This window comes from Sinocyclocheilus anshuiensis, unplaced genomic scaffold (genome assembly GCF_001515605.1).
Source record: "Sinocyclocheilus anshuiensis isolate Anshui unplaced genomic scaffold, SAMN03320099.WGS_v1.1 scaffold437, whole genome shotgun sequence".
Taxonomy (NCBI): domain Eukaryota; kingdom Metazoa; phylum Chordata; class Actinopteri; order Cypriniformes; family Cyprinidae; genus Sinocyclocheilus; species Sinocyclocheilus anshuiensis.
This window is the reverse complement of record NW_015539902.1, coordinates 1,651,827-1,666,858: the sequence shown is the minus strand read 5'-3', so window position 1 is coordinate 1,666,858 and position 15,032 is coordinate 1,651,827. Positions and strand designations below refer to the sequence as shown.

The 15,032-nt window shown below is 37.7% G+C and overlaps 1 pseudogene; it reads right to left on the bottom strand.

Annotated features, from left to right (window-relative positions):
* LOC107686189 (beta-1,3-glucosyltransferase-like) overlaps positions 1-15,032 on the bottom strand; it is a 42,799-nt pseudogene that overhangs the window by 19,986 nt on the left and 7,781 nt on the right.

The following is a 15,032-nucleotide window of genomic DNA, read 5'->3' as shown; positions in this document are numbered from 1 at the left end:
TGGCTGCTATTACTTTAAGAGCTGCGGCTTCAGAACGTTGCGCGAATCTGACATGCATACTCGCAGCTGCTGTATTTGTTTGTGCAATTGAAGAGCAGGCACTGTGAGCACAGTATAACGGCTGACAGGACAGGAAATTTAATTTTTACTGACATATGGCCTGACAACATCTCATCTGAGTGGTTCTGAGTGGCTTTTAGCATGTTTCTAATGTGTTCTAGGTTGTTTCTGGTGCGTTACAATGAGGTTACTAAAGGGTTCTGAATGGTTTTTAGGTGGTGTTGCCATGCAAATCTGAAGGAAAGGAAATCTGAGTGTTTTCTAAGTGGCTTCTAGGAAATCTGGAAATCACTTTGCAGAACATTTTTGTTCACCGTTCCTGGCTGGTGGAATGATATTCCCACCCCTATCCAGAATGCTGATTCCGACAGCTGAAAACTCATCTCTTTTGTCACCATCTGACCTCATCTTAAACAAAAAAACTTTGCTACTCTTTACTTAATCCCCAGCATAGCATGTACTTATTTGAACATTGCCTGAAACTTGGTATTAAGGGCACTTCCTGTGTCTATTTGCCTCTTTAAGATGAATCGCTTGATGTATTCCCCAAATTGTAAGTTGCTCTGGATAAAAGCATCTGCTAAACCAGGGGTGTCAAACATATGGCCCGCGGGCCGAATACGGCCCAATGAGACGTCCAATATGGGATGATTTGAAAAATAATATAAAATAAACATTTTTATTATTATTACTAAACAATATTGTGTTTGGTTTTATTCTTTTTTTATTTTATTTTATCGTTGATCATTTAATTGCGCTTCTATTGCGTTTCTGCCGGAACCTCGAACACGCATAATTCAAATTTCGAACACTTCGCTAACTGAAGTTGTGTGGCAAGCACTGCCGATTTTAAAAATGTCCAAAAAAAGAAAAATTGATCTGGAAGGGCGGATGTTTCAGGAGAAATTGAAAGAGAAGTATTTCTTCTGTGAGGTCAATGGCAGGCCGGTATGTTTAATCTGCTCACAAGCCATGGCTGTGCAAAAAGAACACAACATTAAATGGCACTATGAAATACACGCAGAGAAATATGATCAATACACTGGACAGCACAGAACGGAAAAAGCTAATGATTTAGCATCAACTTTGAAAAAAAAGCAATGTTCACAAAAAGAGCAGGTACTGATGAAGCTGTAAAGGCCAGCTATTTGATTTCCAATGAAATCGCAGTGGCATCAAAGCCTTTTTCAGAGGGAGAATTCATCAAAAAGTGTATGATAAAGGCAGCAGAGCTTGTGTGCCCTGAGAAAAAACAGGCTTTTGCCAGTATTAGCTTGTCAAGAAATACTGTGGCTGAAAGAATTGAGGACATTGCAAGAGACTTGAACCGTCAGCTGAAAGACAAAGTTAAGACATCCATTGCTTTCTCTATAGCACTCGATGGGAGTACTGATATTAACGACGTAGCTCAGCTGGGGTTATTTATTCGTGGAGTTGATGAATCTTTGAACATCACTGAAGAATTTGTTGAGCTGGTTCCAATGACAGACACGACTACTTCCAACGACATTTACTCCAGCCTCACTGGTGCTCTGGATAGACTGGAGGTTGACTGGACTCGCGCTGTTAGTGTGGCAACGGATGGCGCTCCATCCATGGTCGGGAAAAGGGCAGGCGTTGTGACAAAATTAAAAGAAAAAATTCAAAAAGAGAACCCAACCCAAAAATTTCATCAGAGCAAAGGGGCTCAACCATCAGCAATTTGAGGCATTTTTATCTGAAAAAGATATTCCTCACAGTCTACCCTACCACACCGAAGTTCGCTGGTTGAGCAGGGGAGCTGTGCTCAAACGTTTCTTTGAGCTGCGCTCAGAAATCAATCAGTTCATGAAAGACCAGGGAAAGCACGACAAAGACAACATGGACAGATACAAAGAAAAAATTGTTGGTCTGCAGAACAAGTTTCAGAATCGCTTCCAGGTCTTCTCTCTTCTCTCTCTTCCGTTCACCGTTTACTGCGAGCGCAACAGATGTACCGGAGGAACTTCAAATGGAACTAATCGAACTGCAGTGCAACACACCTTTGAAAGACAAATTCACAACAGTCACTGTGGATTTATTTTACCAAAACCTCGGACCGACGTTCCCCAAAATGACAGGTTTTGCGTCCAAAATCCTCAGCATGTTCGGGACTACATATCTCTGTGAGCAGGCATTTTCTGTAATGAACATTAACAAGTCCAACCTGCGCTCTCGACTCACACACAGACATCTAAATGACATTATGAGAGTGGCAACGGCTCAAAAACTGGTTGCTGATGTTGATGCACTGGTTGAAGAAAAGAGATGTCAGGTGTCAGGAAGCAGGAATTAAAATCATAATGTGTATGTGATTTATGATGTCAAACTTAATGCTTTACAAATGCAATCTAGATATTTCTTTGTTAAAGGAAAGTTCTCATTTCTAGTGTATATTTAATGTTCATATCCAAAGCGAATGATTTTTCATTTGCATTAATTAACCATAAAGAATTTATTTTGTTTATTTTTTTTTTCCTTATATAAGAAATACTACTGAGTTGTTAAATATGCTGAAGGCAGTTTTTTAAATTGTGAAGTGTTTTTCTAGTTTGTAAATTATTGTTTATATTTAATGTAACTGTCTGTACACAAATAGATTATAGCAGTTTATAGCAAATAGTATTCAAATAATGACAAATAATATTCATATTCAAAGTTTTTGATTGCCATTACTTAGACAACATTTATATTTTTTCAAAAAGGAATAAGAGTGTTAATGAACAGTGTCCGAGGTCTTATTAAATGCAGTTTTACAGAATAGTGTCTTTCTAGTTTTTTTTTTTTGCAAATTAATTTGTAATTTGGTGCACTGTGACAAAAAAAAAAAAGTTGATTCGGCCCGTTAATGGCGACATTTCTTCTCATCCGGCCCTCACCCTAAAATGAGTTTGACACCCCTGTGCTAAACGAATAAATGTAAATGTAAATGTAGGGCGTTCAGGGTGGTTGCCATGGTGTTAAAGTGTGGTTGCTAAAGGGATCTGAGCAGAGTCCTGCACGGGTCCTGTTTGGTTAACCCGCACCCCCAGCACTTAATAGAACACCCAACCCATTATCCAACAGCAGCACTAATTTAATTCCGTACCCGCCCCGACATGCTTGACATAAAGACCACAACCTGAACCGCACCCACATTAAATCTACTACCTTTGATCTGGCACACAAAATTCTTTTTTCATGTAACAAGCAATCAAACCAATATTAGGCATTCTGAGTTGATGCATTTAAGAAAAAAATAGACTTGCAGCCCAACATGGTAATAATTAACAGAAAAAAAAGATGCATGCATCCATCGAGTACAATATAAAATTTTTGCCTACATCATGTGAACAATCCAGGCTATTTTGAACAAATGTGCATATATCACACCACAGGCTGGTGTGATTTAAAACATTTAAATGTGGTTATCTCGCCTGAATCTCTGCAGTGTACACATGACTGTTGGTCCTCTTAGCAGCATGAAAAATACAACTTTTATCTAAATTGTATATATATATATATATATATATATAAAGTGAGCAAAGAACGCTCCCTTTATAATCAAGCTGTCAATAACTTCAGTTGCAGCACAATTGGCTACAATGTTCAACACTGCAAACTGTGTTGTAAGTAGAAAAATATAATGGTCTTCAGACTATAGAATGTGAACACAAGCACAGGACCGTTTGAAAGCAGCTGCCTATCAGCAGGTATCGAACTTGTCACGAATCCGGTCTATGAACTTCCGTTCACTCACCACCAGAGGTCACCCACTCACTACATTGACTCTCACACTACACAGACTGTTACACATCACCCTGGACTACATTTCCCATGCTCCATTGCACTAAAACCAATCACACACAGCTGCTACCAATAACACACAATATATATACATCGGTCTCACACCACCATTCAATGCCGAGTATTGTTTAGCACATATCACTCATCTAGCGATAGCTACTTTACGGAGCCATTTTGCTCCTGCCTGGACTATTGCTCGTGTTATTGGATTGCCCCTCCTGTCAAGCCCTCTGGATAACGTTTGCTGTCGACTGACTCGCGCCCGTTTTTAATTACTCTTCGTCTTGCCCTCATATACCTGTTGTCTGTTGTCTGAACCTTGCCTGTTTTATGACCACGCCTTTAAATAAAAGCTTTGCAGATGGATCCTCTCGTCTCATCGGCTCCGTTACAGAACTGAGTCAAAATAGTCTTAGCAAGCAGGCCCACAGTCAGCCCATGCCTACTAATTCCCAACCTGAAACCGCACCAAAAAATGACAACTTAAATATTATTACATGCATTACATAAAATATTTAGCGGTTCACTCATACCCGGCCGCATGCAGGTTCTGCGTGTTTTTAAGTTTGTTATGTGTTCTGGATGGCATTATTATGCAGTTGATATGGGGGATAAGGGTTTTTTAGCATGTTGGTGATCACATATGCTGCATTCCATTTGTACTTGGAAGTTGGAAATTCTGAGTTACCAGTACACACTTTTAACTGGAACGCCCTCCCAAGTCGGAGTTCCGACTCGGAATCTTGGAGAGGGGTCAGAACAACTCAAACTTCAGAATCCAATATAGCTGCTCAGTGCAACAACACAAGAGAAACTGTTGTAATATATTGTTTATTAGAACTTATGTTTGTCTGTGTCTCAATAAACTCAGTGGTGCACACAGTACTAGCCAATCTCTATTTGTGCACATGGCGTTACCTGTGCAAAATACAGCTTTTTGTGTGTTTTTAACCAACTGGTATTGCTAACAATTTTCGGACTTCTCTGCTGGAACATGGTCCACTTGGGTGTTACATCGTTACCAGCTCCAAAAAAGCCCACCCCAGAAGTCTTCATCATTTGCTAGACTCTAAATATGCCCAGGGCCTAATTTTTTCACCTGCTTTATCATCTGTCAGGTGAAAATTGTAAACCTCATCACTTAAAAGTTATAGCACATCTGAACTATGTACTTAAGTTTAATAATTGAGGATAAAGGTTTAGAAGGAACCCATAGGCCTAAGTATGGACAACAAAAATATCTCAGCAGCACACTGTATTTGTAACTCACCCTTCACCTCCCGTGATGTAGCTGTAGCCGTCCCTGCTAAGCCCATAGCCGTAACGTTCTCCAACACTCACAGCTTCATTTGGATCCTAACAACCCAGCAGCCTCCGCAGTCTGGGAAGACTGGAAGACAGTGATTGTATAGTACATTATGTGACAATTATGCACAGTGTCAGTTCACTAAACAGGCATAGACTGAACATGTCAACAAAAATCCAGTAACTTTATTTATTTATAGTCCTTTTCTACCCATCCACCTTTCTGGCCTGTCCTAGGCCCTGTGTTTCCAGCTCTCCTTGCTATATTGGCAGATGTGCACATTTGGATGAAAACACAATATATTAAAATAAAAACAATACATTTTTAATTGACAGATTATTTTTAAAAATACTTGAAAACTTGAACATGTGTACCAGTGTTATCCATCAATGCTGTTTCCATCACATTTTATTCCATATGAAGAGATAAGAACTATTTTATATACTTCATTTAAAAAAATAGTCATCCTTTTAAGAAGTGACCTCTATTAAAGTCTCCTTTTTACTCCTCTATGTGATATTGCCCTAAACTTGTCAGTTGCGATGATCTTAAAACACCAAACCGGTTAACAACTGATAATTGGAAAGTGAATATTTGTAGAAATACCAGCATTAAATTCTCTTACTGAGAGGCACCTTGTAGTATTACGACCTGCCTACAAATCAACCACTACCTTCCTGAAAACATTAAAATGTAATCATTTAAACTGAGGTGGCACAATGCAATTTATTAACACTAAAACACTATATAACTGTAACGTAAATAAATATATTTTTTCCTCTTATTGAGGTTGTATTGAAAGAACCGGGATATCTATGGGTGTAATTTGTAGACACTTTTAACAGAGATTTCAGTCATGTGAACTCCAGTCCAAATATTGCTCCAATTTCAGGTTTGTGACCCTTATGTGCTTTGCCACACAATGAGTGTATTTTTGTGTGGGCGTATTTGATTTTCAGGTTTGTGCCGGATTGCTGAATTATAATTCTGCACACAGTATGCAAAACAGACTTCTTTTAAATTCAAGATGACATAGGCTGGCGTATTTTTATCTAGTGGCAAGTCCCCTTAAAGTCAGGTCTGCTGATGATCTTTCACCCATGTAAAGAAATGAAATTCACCTGATCAGTGTGTCATCATCCACTATGAGCAACCAAGGTGCTTTTGTTACTGCCCCACTCGCAAACCTCTTCAGGATGGCAAATGTTTTTGCAAAGTGCCCTGTAAATACAAGTACAGTTTGTAACTAATCTAGACAAGCTTCTGGATGGTGTTCCTGTAAAATGTTTGTATAAAGGGGAAGAAAGACAGCAGCTGAATGACTTGGAGACATGAGACTCAACTCTAATGTGTCTTTGTATGTTCTGTCCAAGAATTCTTAGCAGACTGAAGACAGACATAAACATGGAGACTGTGGGGTCTTCTGTACTGCAAAAAACCTTATTCACTTGCCACCAGGGGGCACAGAAATTATTTGAAAAGTAGGGGATAATCCCTATCCGCCTGGCTCATGAATATTAATTAGATGTAATTAATATGTCCAGTAGCAATAACTGTTTTTTTTTTAAAGCTGTTTCTTGCATTTGGCTACATTTTTTACATTGTCATTTCTGCACAAACAGCGTTTTACATACAATTTGGAATCATTGCATTTTTTTATGTTTTAGAAATGTGTCTCTTATGCTCACCAAGACTGCATACATTTGGTCGAAAATACAATAAAACAGTAATTTTACTTCCACAAAAATATTATTGTGTTCAACCACAGCCATTATTATTAACTGAGCACCACTAATAATTGTTAATAAGTGAGCACCAAATCAGCATACTGGAATGATTTCTGAAGGATCATGTGACACTGAAGACTGGAGTAACGGCTGCAGAAAATTCAGCTTTGCAATCATAGGAATAAATTACATTTTAAAATACAGCAGGTAAAATGAGTATTGAACACATCACCATTTTTCTCAGTAAATATATTTCTAAATGTGCTGTTGACATGAAATTTTCACCATATGTCGGTAACAACCCAAGTAATCCATACATATAAAAAAAAACAATACAAATAAGTTTGTTTAACTAAAGGAACTATGAAGATACATTTGAGCATTCAGTTTAAGATAGCATTACATTTACTTGAGATTATAACATCCATCTGAAAGAGCAAAAAGAAAGATACACAAAAATCAATAAATCATATGAAGTTAACTTCACGAAAACTGCTTTTACTTCCTGCTGTAAATTTGCAGATGTTTTACCAACACTGATAGTTATGATCTTTGTAGCCACACACAAAATGTTGTAGCATTAAATGCTGCCTGGAAAGTTTCATAAAATCAAACTCTGAACATAATCATGCAAATCGGTGCAATTACGCCTGACCAGCTGCAAAATGTTAGCTCTCCTGGAATATAAAACAGCATTTATACCTGTCCTATTATACAGTACAGAGAGACCAAAGAAGGGGACTGGGGAGAGAGTTGTCTTTGTGAGTACAATGTTTCTGAAAAGCTACGATGGAACTCTGTGTGGCAACAATCAACAAAATCAATTTATTGTCATTTACAGACATCACGTGTGGGCCAAGAGACGAAGCGACTGACGGCTGTAATTATTCCCTTTTATTATTGTCTATCTGTAATTCTCTCAAAGCATGCCTTGGTGGGCTCTTTTGCTGATTTACAGGCTTTACATTTTAAATCAAGACTGAAGGATCCAATCCCTCATAAATCTAAACTAATTAAAAGCTAAGATAAATAAAACATGCAGTCATAGGTATTTGTAAGAAGCAAAGATTTCTCTCTCCGTAAACGGCATCTAGTATATCTTAAAGTCTAATATTAATGGACTTTAATTAATTAATTAAATATTATCAATAAAAAATAATTTATTTTAAGGTTCAAGTTAGTTAATAATGTAAACTAAACTCCATAACTCATGGCAACATTTACAACTAATATTAGTTTTATTACTATTATTACTCATATTAGAATATATTGTTACATGCAAAAATTAACATTGAACAAAACTAATAAATAATGAACTACTGGTCATTATTAGTTTGTTACCTAAAAAACCCTGACTTCACCTTTAAAGTTTGGTTAGTTATGATCAAATCACGGTCTTTATCTATTTCTGAAGAACAGGCTGACTACACCCACCTCTTTCTGCATTAAATCTTTGACATGTATTAACAGCAACAAATACGTCCTCCTTCTGCACAGGGTTTCCCTATGAAGAACAGCACAGATATTTAAAGCAGTTTGGTGTCTGCTACCAATCTGGGAGTTACAGTATTTGGGTCAAAACCAAAGCACCTCGTTCCAACTTTATAGTAGGACTTAGGACCTTTAAGTTATTACAGAATGTCTGTGTCAGCTTTGAGAGGACACTTAGTATAAGGTGGCTTATTTAGAGGAATCTGAACTTATAGGCAAATGTGAAAAGCCACAAGCAGGAATTTGGCATTCACGTTTGAAGATTGTCATTTATTATGGCATTAGAGCTGGGAAATTCAATGACAACTGACTGTGAGATATTAATACGCCTTGACTTCCTCTTGGCAGTCTCTTCTGAACAGAACGATTTGTCATAGTTTCATTAATTCACATGGCTGAGAGCTTGTATAAATCTCTCTGAACAATTGGTGAGGTCCGTTAGCATTTATAGTACTTACACATGCAGACAAGGTGTTGACGGTCATAGCACAATCTTCTGTTGAGGACAAGCTGTGTAGCTCTGAGCAAAACTCATTCACCGCAGTCAAAGCAGGACCTCTCCCTTCCTCCCAAATGTAGAGGACAATCTGAAACATCAATAACAGAAGCAAAGCATGCCTTCTTCTAGGAATCAATGACTATTAAGGGTTAAGAAACAAAGTGCAATTAAAACAAAGAACTAAGAACTAAGCACTCCAGAAATCAGAGCAAGAGAGTGTATCTTGTAAACAAATAGAGTCACAATAATATGAATTTAAATAAAAGATTTGCAAGGAATAATGATTAAACTGCACTGTAATAATATTTTATAGTGGCTTTTTGGAACTTGACAGCTTCTGGTCACCATTTATTTCCATTGTATGGAAAAGAGCAGCATGAACATTATGTTAAACATCTACTTTTTGTGGTCTATGGAAGAGAAGAAGTCATACGGATTTGGAAGGTCATGACCAGTAAGTAAATGACAACAGGATTTTCATTTTTGGGAGAACTATACCTTTAAGAACAAGACAGATGCCAGTCGGTAAGACCAGAGTTTTTTTTTTTTTAGCAGACTCTTAAGAGTACTGCATCAATAGAAATCACAAAAGTAGCACTGAGAGTTCTCTCTGGAACATACAGTCTCATTTTGATCAGTGAGGGAGAGAAGTGATGGCAAGGGAAAAGGAGAGAGAATGTCTTTCAATGTCACAAAACCCTTTAATAATGGCAGCTCCTCCGTAAAATCAATGAGGATTAATATATACACAGATATTCCCGTAGGCAGATGGCACATTATTTCAACAGGAGACGCCAGACACTTTGAATTGTGATGTGACACCAAAGGAGAGTATAGAGAAAGTGGATTATATAAGCTGAGAAGAGCTAAGATGATACATCTGGAGAGAGGTAAAGAGTCTATTATCTGTGTCTGGGTTATTTTGGAAAATAATATATTTTTTAAGATGCTTTGTAGCTGATGCATTAGAGCAATTTCCATTACAAATATTCATATTTTTTGTAAAACACCAAGCACTTCCACTGCAAGATAATGAATATTTAACAAACAAACAAACAAAAAGATATCTGTAGGGCGTATGTACAGTACACTGAAATATTTTGTGATCTTTCTCACCTCATGTTGAAGGTCAATCGTGAAATCTAATTTGGGCGCCTCATAATTCACATGTTCTGCGGTTCTGGGATACCAGATCAAATAATATCTGGATTAAAAGTGCAAAGTAGCAGTTTGCGGCAGAGGTATGCAAGAAGCACAGAGATTAAATCTGACCACTTAGCTAGGGGGCAACTGAGGGCCCAGCCAGCCATGAAGTCAGGATAAGTGAAGCTGTAGGGGTCCTCTGAGAAAGCATAGTCGTGGATAATTGTTGGTTCATCATCATGGAGGGGTCTGCCCAGAAACCACTCCTATGGAGAAAAGACACTCGGGTAAGAAACAGCAGGCTTTGGATGCATGTGCAAAGTGCTGTTTCAGGCTGCTCTTTCATTACCTCAAGTCCGCAGGAGAAGGTTTTATGTATTGTGTTGTCCTATCTACTGTTTCTCCAGGGAATGTTAGTTCATGGAGTAGTATATTAAGTAAAACACTTTATTTTCAATTCACATGGCCTAAATAGCAATATCCAAGATGTTGTGGTATAACATTTTGTTTTTAATTCAGTGGCAATGATAGTCAAAAAAACTTTTTTAACAGGGAGGACAGAACAGCCAGTCCTGCTTATATAATTTCTGTGCAAGATCCAAGCAGTTGCATGTAAGATCCAAATCCGTAATGCCCTCTCATAAATTTTTTGTTTACTGACATTATGTTTGGGTCTCTTAAGGGGGAAAAAAACAGTACAGGTAACATTTCACACAATTAAGAAACAATTTATGCGAGGATAGACCCCTAATGGCTTCCTCGCAAGCTGCTTATGATGGGATATCTGAAATTAAAGTGACAGAGAATTTCATGTGCTGCGTGTCCACAGAGTGAAAAGTACATTTGGTCGAGAAAGTAAACGAGGACAACACTTTTCGGCTGCTTTCTTGGACTTTTGCACACCCAGTCTCAGTGACATGATTTATGATCAGTACCTCAACCAATGACATGCTCTCTTAGTTTTCCTGATTCAAATACAACGATTGTTGCTGTAAGAGAGCCACAGTAAACAAGGCGTGAAATCTTGATATTACACTTTTGCAGTAACAACAGCTGAAAGACTGAAAAGTCTGCAGCTCACCTTTCTTGTCTTGAATTTGCTCAGCATCTGCAGAAGGTTGTGTAAGTTCACGTTAGACTCTTCTTCCAAAAACACAAACCACCAAGATGTTTCACAGTATAGTGAGGCAAGGCTGAAGACAAGAAAAACAAAAAATACATCTGCATAAAATGTGTTTAAGACAACTTTATGAATCAACACTTGTAATTCTGACATGTCGAGAGGTGGAGTACATTCTGTGTTGTGTATGTTTTTGAGTTTTACTGTGGCAGTGCCGGAGGAATGCTCCAGTTCCCATCAGAGTCTGACAGCTTGTGAAGGAGCACAACATCTGGTGAACTCTGCAATACAGCACAAAATCTGGTAGCATCTCAAACGAACGACACCCATTTAAAGGGTTTTTGCTCAGTCTTATTCATAACTCAATGAATTCTATAGCAGGTGACATAGACTAAGGCAGAAAGCAGTTCTTCATGCAGGTGACAGAATTAAAAGCTGCCAGGTAATTTACGAATAAACATGTAACAATTGATATGCATTAATATGCATGAATTCACACTTAATCCAATTTTAAAGGAACACATGATCCAAAAATGAACATTCTGTTGAAATGGAAAAACAAAAGGGTTTGGAATTAATAGCAACAGATTTTTTGGTAGAACTCCTCCTTTAAATCCTCATATCAACCAGACTGATAAAGTTGTACACAGTAGCTGCAATTTCAAAATATTTAAATATTAAATTTAAATATTTAATATTGAAAATATTACATTTACATAATCTAAAATTATATTAAGTCTTATATAAAACATTTAAATAAACATTCATAACTCCAAATGACATCAAAAGGAACTACTAGCAATTCAGAAGTTTAGGGATTATGGCTCTACTACACTTGTTTGAACTTCACATTGACCTTTACAGAGAAAGGTCAAGGAATGCCCATTTTAAATGAGAAAAGGTAGGAGTAACGGGATGCCAGAGGGTACCTGTATGTACCAAATGTGCTTAGAAGACTGAAACAGTGGCTTATTTAAATGATGAATGTGATAGCAGAGAGTTTGAGGTTATTCAGAATGTGCTGGAAAATTAAACAGATGGAAGATCAAAAATTCAACATTTGGGAGTGTGGATAATTACGTTGTTTTTTAAGTGATTGACCGCAGAAAATGAAAACACCCTCCACATGACTCACTATTTTAAAACACAAATTGTGTTCTATTAATGGCATGTTTTAAACTTTTTTATCTTGAGAGATGCCAGGATGACCGGAGCTGAGTGACGTGTGAACCCATTGCATAACTCGGAGTCACAAAGTTTGGGGTACATAATGCTTTCCTGGGGGTGTGTTTGTGGACGTGGGGTCTTGTTGTTGTGCTTCTCTAAGTTCTTCCATGATATCCCAGGAGACTGGAGCTAGGATGATCGAACTGGGTAGAATGGGATCGGAGATGTGATGCTGTGTGGGGAGGTCATATTGTCAGGAAAGTGCACACCGCAGTTAAAACACAGTTGTTGATATCGTCTTCGTTCTCTTTCACTCTCAGGTAGTCGGGACATGTTTAATTGCATGGGTTCCTCAGGGGGAAGACATTTCCGCGGGGTTGGGTGTGAGAACATTGGTTCGTAAGGGGCAGAGTACAAATACCGTGAGTCAAGAAGTCAGGCAGAATCATACACAGGAATCAATCAGGAACAGAGGAACTAGAACGCTTGGTAAGGCAGATAACTGGCAATACTTCGCAATCAGCCCATGGACTGGTCTCAGTTTATATGAGAGTCAAACAGGAAATGGAAGTAGAGGGAGCGGAGGGAGTGGAGCACGGTCAGTACTCGGGCGAGGGCTCCCTCTGCTGGCTTGGCGTTACAGTATCCTGAATGTTACATCTTCAGACTACTTTGCATTATACAGGCAATGCCGTGACATGCTGTTAACGTTCTCTAACTAAATCAGTAAATCAGTTAAAGAGGATGCATGTCATTTATGTGTTCCAAGCATTACCAAAAGAATTGCAAAAATAATAGCCTTGTAAGACTTGAAGAACCTCAGACACTTTGATCTTCTGAGATACGAACAATAAAACACAGACATCTATTTCCACATCTCACTGAAAGAAGATGCGGGAAAACTCCTTTCTCACCTATATATTGTTTCTTTTCATCCACTTCTTTCCCTTCACTCAGCTCACTCAGAATGGTCAACAGCAAAATATAATATTCGACATGAATGCAAGTGATATTCACAGTCATATTTGGTATCATTGAATTGTCTCTGGTACTGGTGCAATGGCCTCAATACAAGTAGTAGACTAAAAGGTAATACAGATCCTAAGAATTTAAAGATATGTTGCTTACTGTAGAGGGTGTGCCATTTCCCAGTGTCTTTCATGCAAATTACCATCTGTACCCAAAAGGTGTAAACTCTCCACATCTAAGCCTTGATAAAAGCAGATTCCAATTAGTTGTCACCAGTGGCGTAGCAAGTCAGCTTCGGGCCCATATGCAAAACATTTCTGAGTCAGTGTCACAAAGATGAAATTGACGATCCTGACTCGCCATCTCCTCATTGGACGCACCTTGAGAAATGCATCTTTACGGATTACATAATGAAAGTTTTTGTTTTCGATTTGAATTATTTCATTTTAAAGTACCAATTTGAAACTTTATATAGATATATTTAACTTGTCTGTGAGGCAAGTATACGCTGAGTTTAGGTTCACTTTTGTGAAGCGCTCCTGCTCAAGACAGAGACGGCAGAAATCCCATCCTGTTTGTTTTCTTTATTTTACAAAATCACAGCGTTTTGTTGATATTGTGCGTGCACATAAAAGTAGACCCTTTACAGTTCCGAATGATGTGTTACTCTTACATTTATGAGCAAAAATGATGGCATATTTTAAGTTGTTTTCACTGTTAACAAAACTTAAAACTGATCACACTTGTAACACCACTAGTCATTCTTAAGGTCAGTTTAATACCCAAGAGGTTACTTGTTTTATCAGGAATGAGTAATTATTTTAATAGCAATAATTAGTTTTTTTTAATTGGTTTGATACTATTTTCGTAAGGTGTACATTTTCAAAATGCTTAGTACAAAACTTTAAACCGATCACACTTGTAATACCACTAGTCATTCTTTCTAAACCTGATCTCATTGTAGTTGCACATATTTTCATTCCACAATCATTGTTCCAGGACACAAGATCATTGTGATATGCATTGAGAACATTTGGTTTAATCACCAAAACACAACAGTAAGATCTTCTTTCAACTTGGTACTTTTAACAATCAGTTCATTCAAGACCAAACAATGCAAGATACGTTTCAAATCACCTTTGTTGCTGAAATAATTACAGTAATAGAGGCAATAACTGTCATGTTAGAAAATACACTTATATTACCTAGCTTGCTTAACTCACATATAATTCATAATGTTTGTAAAAGTATTTATACAGTGTGTTACTGTATCAAAAGGTGTGATGAAGGTATGCCATGGCCATAAGGTTTGGTGCTAGAACAGAGTTTACTGCCAATGCAGTATGACATATGACTGAATCTATACTGTAACTGAACTTTTCAGATGAAAGGTGAGTTACTGAGTTATAGTAATGTGGAGCCTTTTACCATGGTAATGCCTCTATATACAGTATCACATGGCATAATGTAATGTAATTTGTGTTTGATAATGTATTTGATGCCATCTGTCTCCCTTCTTCTGATACAATTCTGATCAGTTCCTCTCCCTTGTATCCTGCTGTATGTTCACAAATTGTAAAACACAATTGTAAAAATGAGGACATCTTCAAAGGGAGGTTTTTGGTGATTTTGTCAGGTTTTCTCACTTCTGGGTACTACTTTGACCCCAAAATATGGTTAAGAAGGTACACCTATGCGCGCGCGCACACACACACACACACACACACACACACACACACACACACA